The sequence below is a fragment of the Pelophylax lessonae genome (genome assembly GCF_965119305.1).
Source record: "Pelophylax lessonae genome assembly, chromosome: 3".
Classification (NCBI taxonomy): domain Eukaryota; kingdom Metazoa; phylum Chordata; class Amphibia; order Anura; family Ranidae; genus Pelophylax; species Pelophylax lessonae.
The window spans coordinates 233040757-233067668 of NC_138770.1; positions in this window are offsets into that span (position 1 = coordinate 233040757).

The following is a 26912-nucleotide window of genomic DNA, read 5'->3' on the forward strand; positions in this document are numbered from 1 at the left end:
CGAAGCCAGGATCAGGAACCAGCAGGGTAGTCAGACGAAGCCAGGAACAGGAACCAGAAGCAGCAGCAGTCTTAGAAGCATGTGAACACAGGAGGACCAAGCAGGGAACTGAAGCCACAGACCTCCTATATATATGAGCTGGGCATCCAGCTCCTCCCAGTGGGAAGGAGGAGCCGCAGGGTGGGAGGCTACAAGAAACCCAGAAACCAAGATGGCCGCCAGCACATGTCAAACGAAGGAGAACAGCAAGAAGGTAAGACCATGACAGTCTCCCAGGTGTGGCTGCTGAGAGGGGAGTCTTCCCACTGGCTCCATGAGAGGATGCTCAATTTGCAGTGGAGGAAACCCAATCAGTGGTTCATTCAGGCCTGTATCTACCCCAGAAGGCAGATTCTGCCCCAGAGGATTCTGGGAGTGGGTATAAGTTTGAGGGGAACGCATGACGCAGCGTCTTTGGGAGAAGTAGAGTCCCAGGAGGGAGACTACGGCTGTCTCTCCTCCTGTCAGAGGAATCGGGTATCTTGGCTGGCTGCCTGAGAGTCCAGAGAGAGAGCTGAGCTGCAGAGAGGATTCGGTGTGCTGAGGACCAGTGGAGATAGAGGGGTTCAGTTCCAGGAAAGCATGCCAAGTTCGTGAGTACTGTGAATTGCCCCTCAGGGTCTGCCTGAAGTGTAGAGGGGACCACTCCGGTGAAGGTCCCAGGGATCCAGGAGCCAGCTAGTGTCAGAGGGGGTGCCTAGTGAGAGGACCCTGAAGTGTCAGAGTGGGTGCCGAGTGAGAGGACCCTGAAGTGTCAGAGAGAGTGCCTAGGGAGAGGACCCTGAAGTGTAGAGGGGGCGTCAGCGGTTGGACCCTGAAGAGTTAAGAGTACAGTGTTAAGAGTTGCAGCAGCACAAGCAGTTACAAGGAGCTACCTCAGTCAGTGAAGGGCTGGAGGGAGCTGTTCACCGGACTTTTGAGCTAAACAGAGTGTCAGGAGTCAAATGTCTTACAGTCCTGGATCTTCTGAGTTAATTTCAGTATTAAAGTCGAAGTTTCAGCACAGTTCAGCAGAACAGTATCTTCAAGCCCCAGGGAGCGTTGGCTGGCATTCAGCTGGCGTCAAGACAGTGCTAACAGGCATTTTTCTGTACAGTGTCCCAGTTGAATCTAGTTGAGCCAGAGGAGTATCCCACTCATTCCCTTCTCCCATCCCCATTACAAAATAAACAAAACAACCAAAGATGCCGGAATGGTCATTGTCTCAGTTCTCATACTTGGGTTTTCAACTTAAATGTGTTGGAAGTGTTACCGGTAACAATGGCAGAACCATATCAGGCCCAATGCCTCAAAATATTGCTACACTAGCATATATCAATTATGATTTTAAAATAATCGTCTGTAACACACACTGTCAAAACAGACAGGTATGTTCTTAGGATTTATTCTATACAGTAACACTCTTCAAGAGACTGGTTATTTGTTAGCTTGCATTAAGAGCTTAGGGACAAGGTTAACACTTTTAAAAATGAGGTTTTAATAATGAAAAGGTCAATGCTGGTGCAAATAACATATTTGCAGAAAAAAGGTGTTTCAAACAAATAGAGACATAATTCGGCAATAAAAAAATAAGGTAGAATTGAGAGGAAAGAATAGTTGGAGTCAATGTCCTGGGTGTTAGCAGAGTTCAGTCGATGAGCCAGGTGGTATCGGTTCTCAAACTTAAAAGTAGATGTTCCTGCTTTGATGGTACCATGAGAACTGTCCACTGGTTAGGGTCTACCTTTTTCTCTGGGATCAAAGGGGTGTTGACGGATGCCCCTGACCAATAAAACAGTGTGGCCAGGGGCTGTCCTGAGTTTATGACAATATCAGGTCCCTTCTTCTTGGACACTTTTATACCACTATTCATATCTTCCAATATGTATGGGTTACATTTTTTAAACTGATAAATTATTGTTCAGCACTAGAGTTGAGCGGACACCTGGATGTCCGTGTTCAGCGGGTTCAGCCGAACTTGAAAAAAAAGTCCGGGTCCGTGACCCGGACTTTTTCCGAACTTTACCCGGACACCGAACCCCATTGAAGTCAATGGGGACCCGAACTTTCAGGCACTAAAATGGCTCTAAAAAACCAATGGAAAGGGCTAGAATGCTGCAAATGGCAGCAAAATGTAGTTAAGAGCATGGCAAGTGCTCTGCAAACAAATGTGGATAGGGAAAGAACTTAAAACAACAAGGGAGGTTGAGGTGGCGGTGGATGTGGCGGTGTAGGTGGAAGCGGCGGTGGAGGGGGACGAGGTAGCCAACACTGCTTTTTTTCACTCATTTTAAATTAGGGTACACCCCAAAAGAGTGAGAAAGATCAAAAATATAACAATGGCTGGGTAAGGTCGGTATCCATCTCTATTCTGCACAAAGTATGGACAAGTCCTGTGGGATCCATGCCTGGTTCATTTTAATGAGCGTGAGCTTGTCCACATTGTCTCTGGACAGGCGGCTGCGCTTGTCTGTGATAACGCCCCCAGCCGTGCTAAATACACGTTCAGATAATACACTGGCTGCAGGGCACGCCAGCACCTCCAAGGCATAAAGGGCAAGCTCAGGCCATGTGCCCAGTTTGGAGACCCAGAAGTTGAAGGGGGCAGACCCGCCATTCACTACATGTAGGCGTGTGCACACATACTGCTCCACCATGTTGGTGAAATGCTGCCTCCTGCTAAGCCGTTCCATATGAGCTGCTGGTGCTGCTGTTTGTTGTGGCGTGCTGACAAAGCTTTTCCACATTTCGCCATTGCTAACCCTGCCTTCTGAGGTGCTGGCGGTGCCCTGGTTGCGTTGGCAACCTCTTCCTCCTCCTCCTCTGCCTTGGCCTTGTGCTTCCACTGTGGCCCCGCTGTCAGGTGGGAATGCCAGCAGCATTGCGTCTACCAGCGTGCGCTTGTACTCGCGCATCTTGCGATCATGCTCCAGTGAGTGAATTAACAGGCGAGCAGCAGCAGGGTGAGAACGCCGAAAGTGCGCACAGACGGCCTGCACTTTCTGCAGCAGCTCTGACATATCGGGGTAATTTTTAAGGAACCTCTGCACCACCAAATTCAGCACATGCGCCAGGCAAGGGATGTGCGTCAAACCGGCTAGGCCCAGAGCTGCTATGAGATTTCGCCTGTTATCGCACACCACCAGGCCGGGCTTGAGGCTCGCTGGCAGCAACCACTCATTTGTCTGCTGTTCCATGCTCCTCCACAACTCCTGCTCGGTGTGTGGTTTTTCCCCCAAACAGGCAAGTTTTAAAACTGCCTGCTGTCGTTTACCCCTGGCTGTGCTGAAGTTGGTGGTGAAGGTGTTACGCTGACCGGATCAGGAGGCAGTAGAGGATGAGGAAGCGGAGTAGGAGGAGTTAGGAACAGGAGGCAAACTGAAGCGCCCTGCAATCCTCGATGGTGGAAGGACATGCGCCAAATTGCTATCAGCCTCAGGCCCAGCCGCCATTGCATTTACCCAGTGTGCCGTTAGGGAGATATAACGCCCCTGACCGTGCTTACTGGTCCACGTATCGGTAGTTAGGTGGACCTTGCCACAGATGGCGTTGCGCAGTGCACACCTGATTTTTCCCCCACTTGGTTGTGCAGGGAAGGGATGGCTTGCCTGGAAAAGTAGTGGCGGCTGCCACTACTGTGTTTTTTCGTACTGTGGGACAGCCACCGCCATAAGGCTTTTAAAACTGTGCGTCTCCACCAGACGGAATGACAGCATTTCCAAGGCCAAGAATTTTGAAATGCTGGCATTCAGGGCCAGGGATCGCGGGTGGGTAGGGGGGTACTTCCTCTTCCTCTGAAGTGTTTGGGAGATGGAAAGCTGAACGCTTCCACGGGACATTGTGGAGATGGTTGGTGACCCAGGTGGTGGTGTTGCTGACCGAGCGTCTTAGCGGTGTGGCAGGTGCCGGTATCACTACAGAGGTGGATGAAGAGGCCGAGACTGCAGCAGAAGAGGAAGCAGGAGGAGCCAGAGACCTTTCTTGGTTTTGAAGGTGTCTACTCCACTGCAGCTCGTGCTTTGCACTTAGATGCCTGATCATGCAGGTTGTGCTCAGGTTGAGAAGGTTTATGCTTCAGGCTCTGATTGCACAGGGTGCAAACCACTCGTGTCCTGTCATCAGCACATTGTCTGAAGAACTTCCACGCTAGAGAACTCCTTTGAGGGCTTTGGTGCACTCGGTCCCTTGCTGCGTTGGGCAGTAGCAGGCGTAGTGTCTAGGGCACGGCCGCCCTGCTTCCTCTTCTGCTGTGCTGGTGGCTCTGTGCGACCACCGCCTCTTCCTCCAAACTACTCAGGTCACCTGCATGACCTTGATTCCATGTGGGGTCGAGGACCTCATCGTCTTCCACATCATCTTCCACCCAGTCTTCACCCCTGCCCTCCTTGTCGGTCTTCACAATTCTGAGTGCCGCAGCAGTTGGCACCTGCGTTTCGTCATCATCGGAGACGTGCTGCGATGGTCCTTCCATGTTCTCATCTTGAGAAATAAGTGGTTGGACATCGCTGCACTCAATCTCTTCCACTTCTGGGGCAGGGCTAGGTGGATGGCCCTGGGAAACCCTGCTGACAGAGTCATCAAAAAGAAGAAGAGACTGCTGCATGACTTGGGGTTCAGACTGCTTGCTTGATTTGCAAGGGGGTGAGGTGAAAGACGGTTGGACATTGGCTGCAGGTGCCAACTCTGACCTTTCTGCAGTAGACTGGGTGGGAGACAATGTGAAGGAACTGGAGACACTGTCAGCAAACCAATCTACTATCGCCTCTTCTTGTTCTTGCCTCAACACTTGTAGAGGTGCATGATGCCCTACCAAATACTGCTGCAGGTTCTGTCGCCTACTCACACTTGAGGAAGGTGTTTCACTTATGCGTGTAGTTAGCACAGATCGACTACGTCCTCTCCTTGCAACAGGAGCTCTACCAGCAGCACCACAACCCAGGCCACGGCCCCTATTTGACGTTCTCCTCATATTTCTGTAATTTATGATCTTGCCCTAGAAAAGGTGTTTATTGAATAGCGGAACAAAACAACAACAGTATCGCACGGGTGTATCTCACAGTCAAATATGCAAACAATGCCGCAATTTAATTTTTTTTTACCCCAAAAGGGTGTATATTGAATAGCGGAATAGAAAAAAGTATATAAAAAGGTGTATCTAAAAACGTACCGATACAGACTATGCCGCAATTTAATGTTTTTCACCCCAAAAGGGTGTATATTGAATAGCGGAATAGAAATTTTTTTATAAAACGGTGTATCTCACACGTACAAACACAGACTAGGCCCCGATTACAATTTTTTGTACCCTAAAGGGAGGATGAGGAGTAGGAGGACTTCGGAACAGGAGGCAAACTGAAGCGCCCTGCAATCCTCGGCGGTGGAAGGAGATGCGCCAAACAAATTTAAAAGGTGTATCTCACACGTACCGATACAGACTATGCCGCAATTTAATTTTTTTCGCCCCAAAAGGGTGTATATTGAATAGCGGAATAGAAAAATGTATATAAAACAGTGTATCTCACACGTACAAACACAGACTCCCCTTTAAATTTGTAATTTTTAAATAGCAGATTAGAACAGCACTGTGTGTAAAGGCTTTATGTCACAGTAACGTATGAATGAAATAATGAATAATTATTTTTCACTTTAATTGGTGATTTTTCAATAGCACATGTGAACACAGCAGTGTCTTATGTTTTATGTCACGGTCAGCAGCAGGCTATGAAGGGAAAAAAAAAATTCCCCTTTAAATTTGTAATTTTTAAATAGCAGATTAGAACAGCACTGTGTAGTAAAATATAGCTGAACGCTGCACACAACAGACTGATAAAAATATATTTTTTTTCTCCCTCCTCCTCAGTGGGCTCAAGTGAGGGCAAAAAGATTGTTTACTGCACCACCCCCCACACAGCAAAATCGATGTAGATCGCTAACGGACGATTGTTCTGTCCTGTGTCTCCTAATCTCTCCCTGCCTACTCTCTCTAGCCTGTCCCTAAAATGCTTTATCTTTCCCTGCCTACACTCCGACCTGTCCCTACATTCTTTTCAGCCACAATATTTTTTTTCCTGTCTCTGTCCCTAATCAGCAGCAGCCAGCTGTGTGTGCTCTCTCTCTACACTAGAACAGACTGACGCGCACCGCGCTGTGTCTCTAGCTTATAAAGACCTGGGTCACATGCTTCAGCTGGCCAAACACAGCCATGCCATTAGTAGGCATGGCTGTGATGGCTTCTATGGCACACCAGTTAAACGCTTGTTGATTGGCTGTTAAAACTGCGCCATTAAAACCGCGCCATTACATACAAAACAGGAAATAAAATTACCGAACACGGATTTTAAACCCGAATATACAGTAAAGTTTTCGGGTCCATGTCCGGGTAACAAAAATCCAATTATCCGGTACGGACCCGAATAATACATTCCGTGTTCGCTCAACCCTAGTGTTTACCTGACAGCTAAGAACGTAGTATTCTATGGCTGAAGGTGCATTAGGCATTCACATGATACAGAACTAAGTGTCGGCCATAAAAGGCCCCAAAAATTAGCCCACATGCGTTTACCTGACAGCTAAGAACGTAGTATTCTGTGGCTGAAGGTACATTAGGCATTCACAGGATACAGAAGTAAGTGTCGGCCAGTATTGGCCCCAAAAATTAGCCCACATGGGTTTACCTGACAGCTAAGAATGCTGTATTCTGTGGCTGAAGGTACATTAGGCATTCACAGGATACAGAAGTAAGTGTCGGCCTGTATAGGCCCCAAAAATTAGCTCACTGGGTTTAACTGACAGCGAAGAACGTAGTGTATTTGATGGCTAGAGGTACATTAGGCATTCACAGTATACAGAAGTAAGTGTCAGCCTGTATAGGCCCCAAAAATTAGCTCACTGGGATTAACTGACAGCGAAGAACGTAGTGTATTTGATGGCTAGAAGTAAATTAGGCATTCACAGGATACAGAAGTAAGTGTCGGCCTGTATAGACCCCAAAAATTAGCCCACATGGGTTTAACTGACAGCAAATAATGTAGTGTATCTGATGGCTGAAGGTACGTTAGGCATTCACAGGATACAGAAGTAAGTGTTGACCAGTATTGTTCCCAAAAATTAGCCCACATGGGTTTACCTGTCAGCTAAGAATGCTGTATTCTGTGGCTGAAGGTACATTAGGCATTCCCAGGATACAGAAGTAAGTGTCGGCCTGTATAGGCCCCAAAAATAAGCTCACATGGGTTTAACTGACAGCAAAGAACGTAGTGTATTTGATGGCTAGAGGTATATTAGACATTCACAGGATACAGAAGTAAGTGCAATAAAAACTTTATGGAAAAAAAAAAAAAGAAGTGTCGGCCTGTATAGGCCCCAAAAATTAGCTCACATGGGTTTAACTGACAGCAAAGAACGTAGTGTATTTGGTGGCTAGAGGTACATTAGGCATTCACAGTATACAGAAGTAAGTGTCGGCCTGTATAGGCCCCAAAAATTAGTCATTCAATGGACATGAAATGCCATTTATGCCGCTGTATTTAGCGAAGACAAGGACCAGGATTTGTTGTGGGTGGATGGCGGTCTGGCAGATATTTGTGGCCTGTCATGAGGAATTTCAATGAAACATGGTCTACTGGTCACATGTGTTGAATTCCTCAGAGATCCATGCCTCATTCATTTTTATAAATGTGAGGTAGTCTACACTGTCATGAGCTAGGCGAGTGCGCTTATCGGTCACGATCCCCCCTGCTGCGCTGAACGTCCTTTCGGACAGGACACTGGACGGGGGCAAGCCAACAGTTCCATTGCAAATTGTGCAAGCTCTGGCCAGAGGTCAAGCCTGTCCACCCAGTGGTCCAGGGGTTCATCACTCCTCAGAGCGTCCACATCGGCCGTTAACCCGATGTAGTCGGACACCTGTCGGACACCTTTTTTTTACGCTCCAACATTTGAGCCACAGAAGCCTGCCTTTTTCCAGAACAACGTGACGATGGCATCATGGAAGGTGGAGTGGAGGACAACTGTGAGGAGACAGGAGAAGGAGAAGGAGAAGAGGCTGGACGGTGAGAGCCTGGAGTGTGGCTTTGTGGGTTCTGACGGTGTTGCTCCCACTGGGCTCGGTGATGGGATTTCAGGTGCCTTCTTAAGGCAATTGTCCCTAGGTGAGTGTTGGGCTTACCGCGACTTAAGCGTTGACTGCAAAGGCTGCAGATGGCAACACTGTTGTCAGCAACGGACACATTAAAAAAAGCCCACACTGCGGAGCCATGTGATGGCATCCTGGGAGCGCCAGATGTGACTGTACATGGTTGATGGCTTGCTCCTGATACATTTGCAGTCTGGTTTGTACCTCTTGTGCAATGCAATTTCTGCCTGCCTCTCCTCCCTATCTGCCGGTCCGTCAGTCCGCCAGTTCTACAAATAATTGGCCAGTAACTGTTGTCTCTGTGTGTAGCACAGTTAACACAGCAAAATAGGCCACATTTTTGCAGGACTAAAATACAATCTTAGAAAAGTATACTGTTAAATAACACCTCACTTCAATCTGGGGTATTGGGGGCCACAGGTTTATCACACCAGTTCTACAAATAATTGGCCAGTAACTGTTGTCACTGTGTGTAGCACAGTTAACACAGCAAAAGAGGCCAAATTTTTGCAGGACTAAAAATTATACTGTTAAATAACACCCCACTTCAATATGTGGTATTGTGGGGCCACTGGTCTATCACACCAGTTGTTCAAAAAATTGGCCAGTGAGTTTGGCACTGTGTGTACCAGACTAACTCAGCAAAAGAGGCAATATTGTTGCAGGACACAAATACACTTGTAAAATTTTACTCAGATAACACCCCACTTCAATATGTGGTATTGGGGGGCCACAGGTTTATTACAACAGTTCTACAAATAATTGGCCAGTAACTGTTGTCACTGTGTGTAGCACAGTTTACACAGCAAGAGGCCACATTTTTGCAGCTCTTAGAAAATTATACTGTTAAATAACACCCCCACTTCAATATGTGGTATTGGGGGGCCACTGGTCCATCACGCCAGTTCAAAAAATTGGCCAGTGAGTTTGGCACTGTGTGTGTACCAGACTTAACTCAGAAAAAGAGGCAGTATTGTTGCAGGACACAAATACACTTGTAAAAGTATGCTCAGATAACACCCCACTTCAATCTGTGGTATTGGGGGGCCACAGGCTTATTACAACAGTTCTACAGATAATTGGCCAGTAACTGCTGTCACTGTGTGTAGCACAGTTTACACAGCAAGAGGCCAAAATTTCTCAGGACTAAAATACACTCTTAGAAAATTATACTGTTAAATAACACCCTACTTCATATGTGGTATTGGGGGGCCACAGGTTTATTATACCAGTTCAAAAAATTGGCCAGTGAGTTTGGCACTGTGTGTAGCACAGTTAACACAGCAAGAGAGGCCACATTTTTGCAGGACTAAAATACACTCTTAGAAAATTATACTGTTGAATAACACCCCACTTCAATATGTGGTATTGGGGGGGGGGGGGGGCACAGGTCCATCACACCAGTTCAAAAAATTGGCCAGTGAGTTTGGCACTGTGTGTACCAGACTTAACACAGCAAAAGAGGCAATATTGTTGCAGGACACAAATACACTTGTAAACGTTTACTCAGATAACTCCCCACTTTAATATGTGGCATTGGGGGCCATTGGTCTATCACACCAGTTATAATACATTATAAGTGCATTTGTCACTGTGTGTAGTATTGCTGCAGCAACGCTCAGTCACACCACACCTGTCACAATGCTGCACAGTAATACTACTAATCCACTATAATATGTTTTCTACAAAGTATATTATACTGTGGATTACCCCCTCCCCCCCCCTTTTTAGTGCACTGCACAGCAATACCAAAAAATTTCAGCCCTTTAAATGACTTTGTGGACATTAACAGAGCGATTGGTGTGACTGCTGCCGATCTCTAACTGCCCCTAAAGCACAGACTGGATACCTGCCCCTAACCTGAAAAGAGACTGGACCTATACCAAAAATTGCAGCCCTTTAAATGACTTTTGTGGACATTAACAGAGTGATTTGTGTGACTGCAGCCGATCTCTCTAACTGCCCCTAAAGCACAGACTGGATACCTGTCCCTAACCTGAAAAGAGACTGGACCTATACCGAAATACCAGCCCTGAAAAGGACTTTTGTGGACATTAACAGAGCGATTTGTGTGACTGCTGCCGATCTCTAACTGCCCCTAAAGCACAGACTGGATACCTGTCCCTAACCTGAAAAGATACTAGTAGACCTATACCAAAATACCAGCCCTGAAAATGACTTTTGTGGATCTTCACAGAGCTATTTGTGTCTGGCAATCTCTCCCTCATGAACACAGCAGACCTCTCCCTACGCTGGCAAAAAGCAGAATGTGAAATGGCTGACAGTTCAGGTCTATTTATAGGGTAGGGGTCATGTCCATGTGCTGAAATGTTTTAATTGGCTGTCCCGTTCCACCTGACGGCTGTGTCATGGGTCAAAGTTCTCCCCAATGTAAACGAATATGGCCGCCGTGAACAACGCCATGTGTTCGCAAAATTGGCGGGTAGCGAACAAGCAAAATTTGCCGCGAACCGACTGCCGGGCGAACCGCAAGGCCATTTCTAGTCATGTATGATCTTAATTTGTTCAGTATGACATTTCTCATCCAAATATATACTTATTATTAATATGTCAAGTTCTTGTCTGAGTTTTTGAATCATGTGTGTATTTGTTAAGTTTTGAATTGGGCAGGGCTCTATGATTGCCTTTTAGTTCTGGTTATTCGTAATGGATTTGGTCAAAGTTTTATGATAGGTCAGGACGGAAGAAACAGACATCCTGCTAGGACTCAATTAGCGGTTTACAGCTCTGCACCGGCCTAAGTGCTGGTTTTTGATGTCTCTTCTGAGTTGAGGTGACAGCTCTTTTGAAGTGTAAAACCTATGCATTCCATGAATTAAAGGAGGAGGGAGGTGGATAATATCACTGCGTGTATAACTGTTCTGCAAGACTGTCATGGCTGACCTATATTGACTGAACAACATGGCCGCTTGCTACAGCTTTTCGTGTGTCCAGTACGGGACATCCTTACACAGGCAGATATTGTACTGAGAGTCTGCAGGATCCTGGCATTGCACCAGAGATCTACTGATTGATGCAGAATAAAAAAAATAATAAATGCACATTTTTTTACCTGGAAAAGATGTGCTTTTATTATTATTATTTTGTTTAATAAAGAAAAACCTAGCCTTTAATTCTGTTTCTTTGCATTGAAATGTTTTATCCTGCCCGTCTAAATCGCTGTTCATCCTCATAAAGAGACAGTGCCCATTTTCAGCAAAAAGTACAAGATGCAGATAGATAAGATTTACTGTCATTGCAGTAATTCTTATCTTATCTATCTATACATTTTGCACAAGGCTGCATGACCTCTTCTTTTGCTGAAGCAAAGCAAGTACATCATGCTTCTGAACACACAGCCACACAGGGAGCAGATTCCACAGATATTGCAGAGCAGAGTGTGAAACCCAAATGCAAAAAAATAAATAAAACGTTTTTATTACTACAGAGGTAAGTGCAGTGGAGTCCAAGGGCATTAGTTCACCCTTTCATTTTCAGTACAGAGGATATTACAGTATGTCAAAAATGAAGGGATTTCCAGTCACTACTTACCAACCAGCCAGCAACCAGCCAAATTAACCTGTCTAACAGTATGCGTTAAAAACAGGGGTTTAGTTGCACACATTTGCAAATACATGCGTAAGCTGCAGGCCGCGCCAAGGCACCCTGATATCTGCAGTTCCTAACTCTACGTTTAAAGAGTCTCCACAATGGGAGCACATGCATTCTGATGAGATAGATGGAGGACAGGTGACTGGAGGGAGCCCACCCCTCCTTAAAGGCGCAGGGTCACACTGAACACCCCGCACATAGCCAAATGGCAGCAAAGGTGTCAGTGCGTTGCCTGACCAATATAAACGTTATACGATATTGCAAAAAGTGGCCACCTCCTCCACCTATAACTGGTCTTGATAGCAAGGAGCACTGGAAGGGCAAACTGTGATTGGCTATGGCTTCAGATGTATGAAGAGTGATCAACGGTTCTACATTGTAATCTACATTGGTGATTGCCAGACCATTATTCTTGATCTTTAAGGATAGTTTACAGACGGGTATGGTGCCAGCTGATTGGAAAAAAGCCAACGTGGTACCAATATTTAAAAAGGGGCCGAGATGTATCCCGGGTAACTATAGGCCGGTCAGCCTAACATCTGTAGTCTGCAAGATTTTGGAGGGGATGTTAAGGGACCACATACAAGACTTTAGTAATGAAAACTGTATTATTAGTAGTAATCAGCATGGATTCATGAAAAATCGTTCTTGCCAAACCAATCTATTAACCTTCTACGAAGAAGTGAGCTGCCACCTAGATAAAGGTAAGCCGGTGGATGTGGTGTATCTGGACTTTGCAAAGGCCTTTGACACCGTTCCCCACAAACGCTTACTGTACAAACTAAGGAAGGTAGGTATGGACCATAGGGTGAGTACCTGGATGGAGAACTGGCTCCAGGGGAGAGTCCAGAGGGTGGTGATTAATGGGGAGTACTCGGATTGGGCGGGTGTGGAAAGTGGGGTCCCCCAGGGTTCTGTCCTGGGACCAATCCTGTTTAATTTATTCATAAATGATCTAGAGGAGGGGATATCTAGTACAATCTCAGTATTTGCGGATGATACTAAACTAAGCATGCCAATATCTTCTATGCAGGATGTGGAAACCTTACAAGCGGACCTGAACAAAATAACGGGGTGGGCAACTACATGGCAGATGAGGTTTAATGTTGAAAAATGTAAAGTAATGCACTTGGGGGCCAGAAACCAGAAAGCAAGCTACTCACTAGGGGGGGGGACCTCTGGGTGAGTCTAGGATGGAAAGGGACCTGGGGGTACTGGTAGACAACAGGCTTGGCAGTGGCATGCAATGCCAAGCCGCTGCAAGCAAAGCCAACAGAATACTGGGATGTATAAAAAAGGGGATTCACTCCAGAAATAAAGAGATTATTCTCCCGCTCTACAAGACTCTGGTCCGGCCACATTTGGAGTATGCTGTCCAGTTCTGGGCACCGGTCCTCAGGAAGCATGTGCTGGAATTGGAAAGAGTTCAGAGAAGGGCAACAAAAATAATTAGGGGAATGGAGGACATCAGCTATGAGGAAAGACTACAAGCACTGAACTTATTCTCTCTGGAGAAGAGACGATTGAGGGGGATATGATATCAATGTACAAATACTGTACTGGCGACCCTAGCATAAGGAACAAACTATTCAGAGAGAGGAGATACAATAAGACACGTGGCCATTCACTAAAACTAGAGGAAAGGCGGTTTAACCTTAAAATGCGTAAGGGGTTCTTCACTGTAAGAGCAGTAAGGATATGGAATTCTCTTCCACAAGCAGTCGTATCAGCTGGGAGCATTGATAGTTTCAAAAAACTATTAGATGGGCACCTTGGAGACCACAACATACAGGGGTACACAATGTACGGTTAAAAGCAAACACACACACGTCATAGGTTGAACTGGATGGACTGATGTCTTTTTTCAACCTCACTAACTATGTAACTATACACAGGGGAGAATGACAGGCAGCTTGTTTACACAAGCCGCCTGACTTTCTCCCTCTCCCCCGCCGATCGCAGAGTGGCCGGCGGACATCGGGTCCGCCGGTCACGCGCGCGGGGGGGTCCGTGACCACGCGGGAGCGGGAGCGCGCCTCCGGCGGCACGCGCTCGCTCCCTAGACCCTCAAAAGCTAGTGACGTAGCCCTACGTCACTTTGCCTGTGAGGGGCTGACCGCCAACGTAGATAGTCGTGCGACGGTCGGCAAGTGGTTAAGGAGGGGTGGGCTCCCTCCAGTCACCTGTTCTCCATCTATCTCATCAGAATGCATGTTCTCCCATTGTGGAGACTCTTTAAAGGTAGAGTTAGGGACTGCAGATATCAGGGTGCCTTGGCGCGGCCTGCAGCTTACGCATGTATTTGCAAATGTGTGCAACTAAACCTTTGTTTTTAACGCATACTGTTAGACAGGTTAATTTGGCTGGTTGCTGGCTGGTTGGTAAGTAGTGACTGGAAATCCCTTCGTTTTTGATCTGCGTTTGCCCTTCCAGTGCTCCTTACTATCAAGACCAGTTATAGGTGGAGGAGGTGGCCACTTTTTGCAATATCGTATAACGTTTATATTGATATTACAGTATGTGCAGGAAAGGACTGTAAAGTGTATGACATTATGTACAGGAAATGAGTGCAAAGGATTCAACGGTAGGAAAGGAATGTGGAGGGTATGACAATGGGCAACGTGTACAGGAGAGGAGTGTGGAGGATGTGACATTGGGCAGTATGTACAGGAGAGGAGTGTGGAGGGTATGATGGCAGTTAAGGGGCAGTAAAACCTTACAGTTGATCCACGATTTTACCACCTCCCAACCGCTCTCCCCTTTAGCTACAGAAGCAGAGGCTAGGGTATATGCATGTTGAGGCTGCATTGGTTTTCTTTGCTTTCAAGTAAACCGCAACCGCACTAGTGTGATGTTAAAGCAGGCAGTGAGGATGGGGATACAGTGCCTTCTCACAGCCTGTCAAATGCTCTCTGAAGAGAGATTCAAACACACATCGCTCTTCAGAGAGCACCACTAGTGTAAAAGGGCCTTCAGAGGGTGGTAAGCACTGCCATCTGTCTTAAAGGGCTCGTTCACACTAGTGTTTGTGTCTGAAGAGCAATCTGAATTTGGATCTCTCTTCTGAGAGCATTCGACACAGGTGATGAAGAGGCATGGTATTCTCTCCTCACCGCCTGCTTTATCCCCTTGATTTCTATAGTCGCAGGCAGCATTCACTGACAGGGGCTATAATTCCTACTATGGCCATGTAACAAAGCATTTATTCTGCAGCAAGTGTACACCCTCAGCTGGGGTGGGGGGTAGAAAAAGTGTGACTCAAATTTTCAGGGTTTTTCTGTGCCCCAAGCACTAGTGTGAACGTGCCCAAAGAGACTAAATTCATTGCTCCATCACTTTGGAGGCCACTGTACAGTGGCATGAACAAAGCAACCTAAGCCAGTTGCAGGCCTACTACATCAGTACTAGCTTTACACCCTTCTAAATCCTGCTCTCCCTGCTTTCCCAAACCATCCCCCACGTTCCCGGCCATCTTAACACCCTTTGTTGAAATCCTGACATACCACAAAACCCCAACAACTTAGGGTCCATTCACACAGGCTTTCCACCCGTCAGACTCTGCTTTGCTCAGCGGGGGATCGATCCAACGATCCCTGCTGAGCAAAGCAGAGTCTGACGGGTGGAAAGCCTGTGTGAAAGGACCCTAAGTTGTTGGGGTTTTGTGGTATGTCAGGATTTCCTGGCTCTCCTCTATTGGAGATCAGATGAAAACGGACCGCCTGTCTGTTTTCATCTGATCCCTTCCGATCCCATCCACCGGACAGATGGAAAATAGGGTCACCATACGTCTGGATATCACGGACAGGATCGGATCGAAGAGCAGTTGGTTTCAATGGGCATGTCACCACTGACATCCACTGCCCCATAGGGGTGCATAGAGCAGCAGATCAGGTCCGCCTGAAAAACTCACAGATGGACCTGATCAGAAAGCCCGTGTGAAAGGGGCTTTACTATGCAAGTCTCCCAGCACAATCTCCGAGGCTGGGCAATGAACTCCTATTCTGCCCATAGTTTTCAACAGAGCAGCAGGTAACATGGAGGTTCTGCCTTCAACTTCACCTCCATGCCCTGTCTGTAGCCAGCTCTGGAGTGCACTGAGCAGATGGCCATGTTGAGAGTGCAGGGGGGGAGACAGGGGAGGGAGATTCTTGGCCCGGCGGTGCATTCCTTTTGTGGCAGGAGTAGAGACACTATCTGTCACTGCCAGGGCCGCTGATAGGGGGGACCACCAGTCCTCTTGTAGCTGGCCTGAGCACACAGGGGGCCCACACAGGGAGGGGGATTAGTGATGGACAACAAATACAGAAATCTTTCTCCAGCAGCTGAAAGCTGATCTCTCTCCCTCTCCCTGCTACCAGCTTTTATCTGTTGCGAAAGGTACAGTAGTCCCTCACTAATCCCCCTCCCTGAGTGGGCCCCCCTCCCAACACTGGCTCTAATGTTAGCTCTGCTCCTGAGTTTGTTATCTCTATTACTTTGTTTCTCTCCCTCTGTTTCTCTGATCCTGGACCTCCAACTGTCCAGCCTATATATTTTTTTCATCTCATCTTCATTTTTATTTATTAACTCAGTTTTTTATTTTAGATCTAGCATGAATTATGTGAGTTATGTTGTATTTGTGTCTGCTAATAATGATTTTATTGTAATTTTAGCTAAATATATCTGTAATATTTTCTTGGGGGGGCCCTGTCAGGTAGTCTGTTCCCGGCTCCCGTGTTTTCCATCAGCAGCCCTGGTCACTGCAGACCTGATCTCAGGACACGGCTATGGGGGTCACAGCACAGCGAGCCACAGGTGGGTCTGAATAATGTGTCTGGGTTTCAAGCGGGCTGAAACTCTGACACATGATTCAAAACCAGAAATATCTGGAAGAATCCCGGATAGGTGGCAACTCTACTGCCATATATGAATGCTATCAGCAGCTGCTTGCAAAATATACAGCTTTCTTAAAGTGGTTGTAAACGTCAGTCATTAAATCTGAGCAAAGAACATATATATGTAGTATTTACTTATCTCTCTCCAAAGCTCAAAGTGTCGCTTCTCTCTGGTGCTTCATTCCCCTGTTATCAGCATGAGTCACTTCTGAGAAGTTTTCCTGACACATGAGATAAAATTTGTGTCGGGGAGGAAGCTCAGCACACAGATTGTCTATTCCCAAAACAGTTCTTCTCCTGCATGAAGGGAGTGTGTTCCTTTCCCTCAATCAGCTCTCACACACTGTAACTGCAGCCTCTCCACCCCCTCTTCTGTGATACTAACAGATGCAGAAGGATTTTAGCATATTCTGCCCATTTGAGGGGGTGTAGCTAAGAGAAGACTGCAGATAAACAAGTAAAATATATGTAGGAGGATTTATTTCATCTCGTTGTATCATCTGGGGCTGTTCACTTCACTGTGTATATGTGAGGGTTTTTTACAACCACTTTAAGGGACACTAATATAGAGGACTCTTTATCAGAACTAGCTAAGGCTGGGCATAGATTAAGCAATTTTCTTTCCTTAAACCATGGGTTGAAGGAAAGAGAATCTCTAAAATTCCCCAACAACACATTCAGTTTGGGTTGTAAAATCCCTCCCGCTGTGATATTGTATTCCCCTTCATCAGAAATAAATTATTACTGCTGCCGGCTATAGTACAAAAAAAAAAAAATATATATATATATATATATATATTTATAACAGTCTGGTTGTACTAACATCGATCAATAGATTGACTTCAGTACAACCAGCCTGCCCATAGATGGATTTAAATTCAAACGGATCCTGCTGAACTGGGCGATTTTGATCTGCCTTTGGCTAGCTTAAAACTGAAGTCTTGAACCAACAGAGATCTATTACTGCAAGGTGCTAAGGGAAGGTAGAACTCTGCTTTGTTTATCTGCAGGAAGCCAGATCTCACAGATCCACATGAACTACTGTAGGTTCACAGCACGATCCTCTAGATCCTTTTGTTTCAGGAGATCAACATTAAGTGACAAGCTCATAGAGACACGCGCAAATGGAAAAGCACCAAATTCAAAACGAATGGCAGAATGCAAAAAAAGAGTAGGACAAACCCCCCGAAATTCTTCAAATATATTAATAGTAAAAAGGTCAGGTCTGAGCATGTAGGCCCTTTACAAAATAATCTAGAGTGGGTGACTGGGGACAAATTTAATAAATACCTTCTTCAGCTCTGTGTATACAAAGGAGCATGGGGGAGCTAATGTTCATAAAGGGGATATATTGACATAGACCCAAAAAGATGTTCCTGACTATGTTATATTTTTTAACCATTTTACTTTATAGATTATGTTGTTGCATCAACCCCTGAAGAGTGAGACTGAACTCACGAAACGTGTTAGGTTACCATAGACACTATGACACATTTACCATTTACTCCTGGCAGAGCCCCTCCACCTCCCATGCTACAGACACCCAGGACGGCCGTCCTTCCTGCCCACCCCTTGTGCCGGCCCTGGGCTCAGACACCAGTCTATGCAATGCCTCCTCGATGGTTGGACACATGCTATTTTTGGTCAGCATTATTTTGATCCTGGTAGGTAAAACCCCCCCTCCCTCATTTGTCAACCATATTTACCTTTTTGACCTGATTTGACCTTGCACCACTTGGGTAATCCCATGCATTGGTGTCACTGCCTCACCAAGTTGCATTTTATACTTTATAACACATACACTTAGGCCCCTTTCACACTTGTGCAACTTGTCCTGCGACTTGGGACTGCAAAGTTGCATGACAAGTCGTACTCCATGAATTTACAATGAGTACTGTTCATATCTGTGCGACTTCAAGTTGCAACAACTTCAAAGTAGTTCCTGCACTACTTTGGTCTGATTTTGATGCGTTTTGAGGTCCATAGACCTCAAGGTTACACAGGCATTGCTTTAAGTCCAGCCAAAATCGCGGCAAAAAATCACGGCAAAATCACGCTTCTAGGTCGCACAATTTTAAAAGGGGCCTTAGTTTCACATGTGGATTCTCATTTAATTCATCTGTGCAGGTCACTTTTACTATTGCTAATTATACCACGTGGATTCTCTTGGCCATTCAATCGTTATTTTAATATTTTCTCACAAATTTCTTACCTTTCCATAATTTTTTATTTTATTTTTAAGTCACTGTGCACATCACCACCCATATACACTCTTTTTTTTTAGCCTCCATTCTGGTAGGTCATGTTGGACGGTTCTTTTTGCCCATTTTTTCATCTGTCCTGTTTTGTGCTGCTTGCCCATTTTGGATCCTTTGCCCACAGCTCCCGAGTCAGACGTCTCTGGTGACTGCCGGTGCGACTTTGGCATACAGCATCCTGCAACTTTGTGAGTATGGGTCCCTTAGTCTGATTCCCACATTCCAATTTATCTGATACATTTCCATGTGCATTACTATGTTATATTTTTTTAACCATTTTACTTTATAGATTATGTCTATGCATCAACCTCTAAAGAGTGAGACCATGTACCTATATAACCATGTAATGGAGTTATATATTTGGGCCAACTGTTTAGCATTATGACACCTTTTCCCAGTTCTATTGCTGGCATATATTTAATAAACCTGTACTATGTTTTTATTACTGGTTGTGTGGCGCTTCATCTAAAGTCCCAATGGGCAAAACTCTACATTGGTATGTACAATGGGGATGGAGGCACCTCGCAGGGTACTACCAACCATATTTTGTTTCTTAATGTGTAAGGTAAGGTCTACCGGCTTGGAAAAATCAGTTTGTAAATGGATAGAAAACTACCTAAAAGATCCTATTCAAAGAAAAGTGGTTAATGACTCATACTCTGAATGATCTATGGTTGTTAGTGGTATACCCCAAAGTTCAGTGCTGGGACCCTTACTTTTTAATATATTTGTCAGTCTTTGCAGATGACACCAAACTATACAGTGGAATAACATCCTTACAGGATGTCTTTACTTTACAAGCCGTCCTCATTGCACTGTTTATTAGGGCAACAGTGTGGCAAATGAGGTTTTACGTTGATAAATGTAAAGGTATATACTAAAAATATGGAGGCTAAAAATATGCAAACATCATACATACTAGAGGAGTATAACTGGGGAAGTTAATGGTGGAGAAGGATCTGGGTGTCCTAGTAGATCATAAGCTTAATAATAGATTGCAATGCCAAGTTGTGGTTTCAAGCAAAAACCTTTTTTCCCTAAGAGGTATGGACTGCAGAGAGAGAGAGAGAGAGAGATGTCACTTTGCCCCTGTACAAATCATTAGTAAGACCTCTTATGCAATATGCAGTTCAGTTTTGGCCACCAGTTCATAAAAAGGATATTGGGGAACTGCAGAAAAAGCAGAGAAGGGCAACCAAACTGATAAGAAGCATGCAGGAGCTCAGCTATGAGGAAAGATTAGCTGAGCTATTCTTTCTTGATAAGAGGAGATTGAGGAGGGGGTGGTATGATCAACATGTATAAATACTTAAAGCGGAGTTCCGGCTTCGGGGGTGAAATTTCTTCTCCAGCGCTGCCAACTCAGGTGTGGGCAGCTGAAGCCAGCGCGTCCTCTTCTAGGTCCTCTTCCGAGTCCTCTTCGTCCCAGAATGCCCTGCATCGGCCCCGCTCGTCACTTCCGGGGCAGGAGCGTCATCCCTGCACAGCTTCTGGGCATGCCCAGAAGCTGTTTAGCAAGGAATGACACGCCTGCACCGAAACTGACGAGCGGGGCCGGTGTAGGCACATTGACTCCTGGGAGAGATGACGTTCAGCTCCCAGGAGTCATCGCAAGCAGGAAGTGACGGCGTGGGCCGCGGCCGCAGAAGGAGGAAGTAGAAGGAAGGTAAGTATACTTTCTTCTATAACAAGGTAAGTAAAGAGAAAAAAATTCGGGAGCATCCATTTGTTTTTGTGGGCAATCTCAGCAAGCGGATGGGCCAAAGTTGTTTTTGAGCCCAGAACTCCGCTTTAAGTGGTCCATATAGTAAAGAGATTGCTACTTCTGAAGCTGCATATTATCATTCTTATTTAGGGAACCTGGCATGCAATGGACATGAATGCTGAAATCTTGGTCTTGCTAGGAAGAGACATTCTCAGAGAACATAAGGTGCACCAGCAGTACAATTGTCCTGACAATACTCCATGTGCACAAAGACCTAATCTAGGCTGGGAAATAAGGGGTGACACATCTTTGCACAAGATGTGCAAACTGTTTGAAGTCAACTCCTTCAAACCTCACATATTAGGAAATGGACATACCACTCCTTTCAAACCATGTCATCATCATTATGAAGCAAAGAAGAAGCCTATAGACATCATCCAAGTGCCTGATGATACTTCTATCCTCTGTGATAATGACTGTGACCACATACAGTGTTTGTACTGCACCTGACAACAATAAAATAGCTCTGTTGAGGACAGGAAACTCTCCAGAGTATCGGGCAATTAATTCTTCGTGGATAACTCCAATAGCTGGGCTGCACTTTTAACCCTTCATGCTGCAAGAACCAAGCTTTCAAACAGTTGTGAACAGGCTTTGTCTAGATTTGTCTCACTGCGGCAAACACTAAAAATCAAGCCTGAAATGGAAGACTTCATGAAGAAGATATTTGAGAATGATCATTTTAGCTAGCTGAGCCTAGCTCCGCCATTACAAGAATATGATGAGTGCTGGTATCTCCCTTTCTTCACCCACGTAAGCTAAAACAAATCAGGGCTGTGTTCAACTTAACTAACAACCTTGTAGAAGTACTTATGAGGTTCCGAAGAGAGCCAGTAGTCAGCTGACATCGAACAGATGTTTCATTGCTTTATGGGAAAACCATAGGATTTTCCTCAGGAAGTGACAATGACATAAACAATAAAGTCATCAAATACCACATGAAGGTGCATGTCTTCGATAACAGTCCCTCACCTACTTTTGCAACGTATGGCCTATGGAAGACTGCTTTTGATGGCGAAAGTGGGTATGGAGCAGATGCTTGACATTTCATTGAAAGAGGCGTCTATGTTGATGACCAACTCAAATCTTTATCCACAGATGAGGATCACCATAAAAGGCGAATCCTCACAAAGATAGTTATTAGGGGCTACTGAGGACTGGTGCTCTGCACCACCAATTGACAAACAATCAAATCGAGAGTCTTGGAAGCAACCTCTACATGCCTTAGCTGGGATTAACTGACTACATTGCTATACTTCCATTTTCTTTGCTGCAAGTCAGAGAAAGAAGATTCACATTTTCTCAGATGTATCCACTGCAGTCATAGCAGCTGTTTGTTGCCTACCGCAAGGTAATAGACTCTTGCAATCAAACTGATGTTGGGCTTCTGTTCAGCGTAGAGAAGTTGGTACCCAAGCTTGAGCATACAATTCCTAGGCTTGAACTTTGTGGGACTGTGCTATCCATGGAAATAGCAGACTTCATATTGCATAAGCTAGACATTTAGGTAAATTAAATCAAATTCTACACAGACAGCTGGGCTGTTTGTTCTGGGCTACAAAGACAATCAGACAATCTACGTTTTTTTTAATAAGCATGCATTAGCCAATTCTCCAAGCCTGAACAATGGCATTCTGTTTCACTGGATGTCATATATATTATGCAAACATTAGACTTGCACAAATAAATTGTTCTAAATTATATCGAACACTGGATATAGTATTAGAATTTAAATGATATATACATTATGAGCTTTTATGAGAAACTAAGTTATCTTCAAAAGTGATGAACATAATACAAGTAATGGCATGTCCCATAAAATTACAACAACATTGTAAACATATACACTATCTCTATTTTAGAACCATGTTGTGTTACCACTTAAAGTTGTCCTTATGAATTTATTGTGAAATGTTGATAACTATTTGATATGATACAGATTTCATGGAGGGGCTATACTGCTCATGTTGAGGGTTTGTTATTCTACACATGCAGGGCTGAATAATACACTACTGTACAAAAGTTTTACAATATAGTGTTTTGCCTTTTTATTTCTAATTTAAACGAAATGGGTTGTTTTACAAGGTGATTGTTTACAATCACTTTAAGCCCCCGTTCACATAGGGGCGACGCTACTTTGCACCGCGACCTCCGAGGTCGCGGTGCGAGCAGCGCGCCGCGACCTCGGAGCGGCCGCCACGGACTTCATAACATTGAAGTCTATGGCGGTCGCCTCCTGGTCGCCCCAAAGAAGCTCCGGACCCTTTTTCTAAGTCGGAGCGACTTGTGTCGCTCCTATTAGAACGGGTCCGCAGCTTCCCTATGGGAGGCGACCTACGGCGACCTGTGAGGCGACCAGGTCGCCTCACAGGTCGCCTCAGTGTGAACCGGGACAAAGAATGCTTACATAAATAGAAGTGTTAATAGTTTATTTTTTTTAACAACAAACAAAATGAAAAGTAAATAACAGAAGAGGAATCCAAATCAAATCAGTATTTGGTGTGATCACTCTTTGTCTTCAAAATATCATCAATTCATCTAGATACACTTGGACAAATGTTTGAAGGAACTCAGCAGGTAGGTTGTTCCAAAAATCTTAGAGAACTAACCACAGATCTTCTGTAGATGTAGGCTGTCTCAGATCCTTGTATCTTCATGTAATTCCCGACAGACTCAATGATGTTGAGGTCAGAGCTCTGCAGAGGTCAAACTATCACTTCCAGGACTTTTCGTTTTTCTTTACACTAAAGATAGTTCTTAACCACATAACGACCGCCCACCGCAGTTTTACTGTGGCAGGCAGCCGCTCCTGGGCAAAGCGACGTTATACCATACCTCCCAACTTTTGAACTTGACAACGAGGGACACTGAAAGAGAAACAAAACCTGCGGCGCGCACGGCAAATTGTGGGTGTGGCCAATTGCTTAGCAGTAGGAGGGGCTTAAGGGATAGGGTAAACAAAACCCAGACTTCCTAGTACTCATAAAATATGCTTTGATTGCTCAGCTACCTTAAAGAAGAACTTCATTAAAATAGTCAGAGACTGCATAGCAACCAGCAACTGTTGGGACAATGAAGACTTTGGTGAGAAGTATATAATGTACAGTATTGTGTATATGGTGCAGGAGAGTGTAATGTACAGAATGCAGGAGACAGTAGTATGTAATGTACAGAATGCAGGAGACAGGAGTATGTAATGTACAGAATGCAGGGGTCGGACTCTGCACCATCCACCCCCCCAGCTCTATACACCCCAAATGCCCACCCAGCTCCATACACCCCCCCATCCACCCCAAATGCCCCCAGCAGCTCTATCCACCTGAAATGCCCACCCTAGTTCCATCCACCCCAAATGCCCACCCTAGCTCAATCCACCCCAAATGCCCACCCTAGCACTATCTATCCCAAACACCCATCCAACCTCCAAACACTCCAAATGCCCACCCCAGCTCCATCCACCCCCCCCATCCAGCTCCATTTTTGGGGGGCGCAAACAGAAAAAAGTAATAAGCATTGCTTTGCGGCAAAAAACGCTGTTAAAAATTGCGTGACTTTGAGGTCACAAAAGTGTGAAAGGGGCCTTCAGTAGTCAAGGTAGAGTGTGCCCCCTTCAATGCAGAGAGACCAGCATGCCGTGCCCCCCTTCAATGCAGAGAGACCAGCGTGCCCCCTTTCAATGCAGAATGGCCAGCGTGCCCCCTTTCAATGCAGAATGACCAGCGTGCCCCCTTTCAATGCAGAATGACCAGCATGCCCCCTTTCAATGCAGAATGACCAGCATGCCGTGCCCCCTTTCAATGCAGAGAGACCAGCGTGCCCCCTTTCAATGCAGAATGACCAGCATGCCGTGCCCCCTTCAATGCAGAGAGACCAGCGTGACCCCTTTCAATGCAGAGAGACCAGCGTGACCCCTTTCAATGCAGAGAGACCAGCGTGACCCCTTTCAATGCAGAGAGACCAGCGTGACCCCTTTCAATGCAGAGAGACCAGCGTGACCCCTTTCAATGCAGAATGGCCAGCGTGACCCCTTTCAATGCAGAGAGACCAGCGTGACCCCTTTAATGCAGAATAACCAGCGTGACCCCTTTCAATGCAGAATAACCAGCATGAACCCTTTTCAATGAGAATAACCAGCTTGACCCCTTTCAATGCAGAATAACCAGCGTGACCCCTTTCAATGCAGAATAACCAGCGTGACCCTTTCAATGCAGAATAACCAGCTTGACCCCTTTAATGCAGAATGGCCAGCGTGACCCCTTTAATGGAAAATAACCAGCGTGACCCCTTTAATGCAGAATAACCAGCGTGACCCCTTTCAATGCAGAGGGAGGGAGGGATGACAGAGGGGAGGGAGGGATGACAGAGGGGAGGGAGAGATAACAGAGGGGAGGGAGAGATGACAGAGGGGAGGGAGAGATGACAGAGGGGAGGGAGGGAGGGAGAGAGAGATGACGGAGGGAGAGAGATGACGGAGGGAGAGAGAGATGACGGAGGGAGAGAGAGATGACGGAGGGAGGGAGAGATGACGGAGGGAGGGAGAGATGATGGAGGGAGGGATGGATGAGGGAGGGATGGATGAGGGAGGGATGGATGGATGAGGGAGGGAGGGATGACAGAGGGAGGGATGACAGAGGGAGGGAGAGATGAGGGAGGGAGGGAGAGATGACGGAGGGAGGGAGAGATGACGGAGGGAGAGAGGGATGACAGAGGGAGGGATGACAGAGGGAGGGAGGGATGACAGAGGGAGGGAGGGAGAGATAACGGAGGGAGAGATGACGGAGGGAGGGATGATGAGGGAGGGAGGGATGGATGAGGGAGGGAGGGGAGGGATGAGGGAGGGATGAGGGAGGGAGGGATGGATGAGGGAGGGAGGGAGAGATGACGGAGGGAGGGAGAGATGACGGAGGGATGGATGAGGGAGGGAGGGATGGATGGATGAGGGAGGGAGGGATGGATGAGGGAGGGAGGGAGGGAGGGATGACGGAGGGAGGGATGACAGAGGGAGAGAGAGATGACGGAGGGAGGGAGAGATGACGGAGGGAGGGAGAGATGACGGAGGGAGGGAGAGATGACGGAGGGAGGGAGGGAGAGATGACAGAGGGAGGGAGAGATGACAGAGGGAGGGAGAGATGACAGAGGGAGGGAGAGATGACGGAGGGAGGGATGAGGGAGGGAGGGGGAGATGACGGAGGAAGGGAGAGATGACGGAGGGATGGATGAGGGAGGGAGGGATGGATGGATGAGGGAGGGAGAGATGACGGAGGGAGGGAGAGATGACGGAGGGATGGATGAGGGAGGGAGGTATGGATGAGGGAGGGATGGATGAGGGAGGGATGGATGAGGGAGGGAGGGATGGATGAGGGAGGGAGGTCTGTGCCTCTGATCTCTATAGTAATACAGAACTAACCAGGCTGACAATTTTCAGGATCTGACACCACTGGGAGTACGGTGTCCTCTCCCCCCCCCCACTCTGTGCTGTGGTTCCTCCTGTCGGCCCATCCTGAGCTGTAGTTGTATGGAACCAAACCGTGAAATGGGGGGAGAGCAGACATCCAATACACCCAAAGTGTCAGCTATAGTAACTGCAAGGGTGTGCAGATCGGAGCCCATTTGGGGGGGGGCTGCACCAGGCAGAGGGTCCCGGGGTGTCTCCAGTATAATCCCCTCCCCGGGGCCCTCACTCAGCACTTACCTCTCAGCCGCCTCTATCCAGGCCCCCACAGCCCCTGGGTTCCTCTCGGCCAGTACAGCCTGGTTCACCACCAGTCGGCTGGGCCGTCTCCCTCGCTCCGGGCTCTTCCTCAGAGCGGAGGCTGCAGGCGGCGCCATCTTTCATCCACAGGACACACAAGACACAAACTTTCAAATGGCCGCGTCTAGAGGTACCCACAGCAACCGACTTCCGGTACGAGGGGAGAAGCCAGGATTGGCTGGCGCGATCCATTCACAGTGGTCGGCTTGTACTGAGAGTGTCCGGGAGGATGAGATGAGGACGCTGATTGACTGTTCTCTCTCTATGTACCTGCCTGGTGCTGGGCTGTGGGAGGGGTTACTGCGGGAGCTGGGAGGAGGAGGGGGGAGAAGAGATGGCCGGCCAGATGATTTTGCGGGATTTCAGCCGGCTCTGCGGGACCGCAGGACTCACTCCAAATTGCGGGACAGTCCCGCGGATTCCGGGACGGTTGGGAGGTATGGTATACTACGTCGCTCGCTCAGAAGATTCTAGGGGGCCAGTGCATGTGACCGGCGGC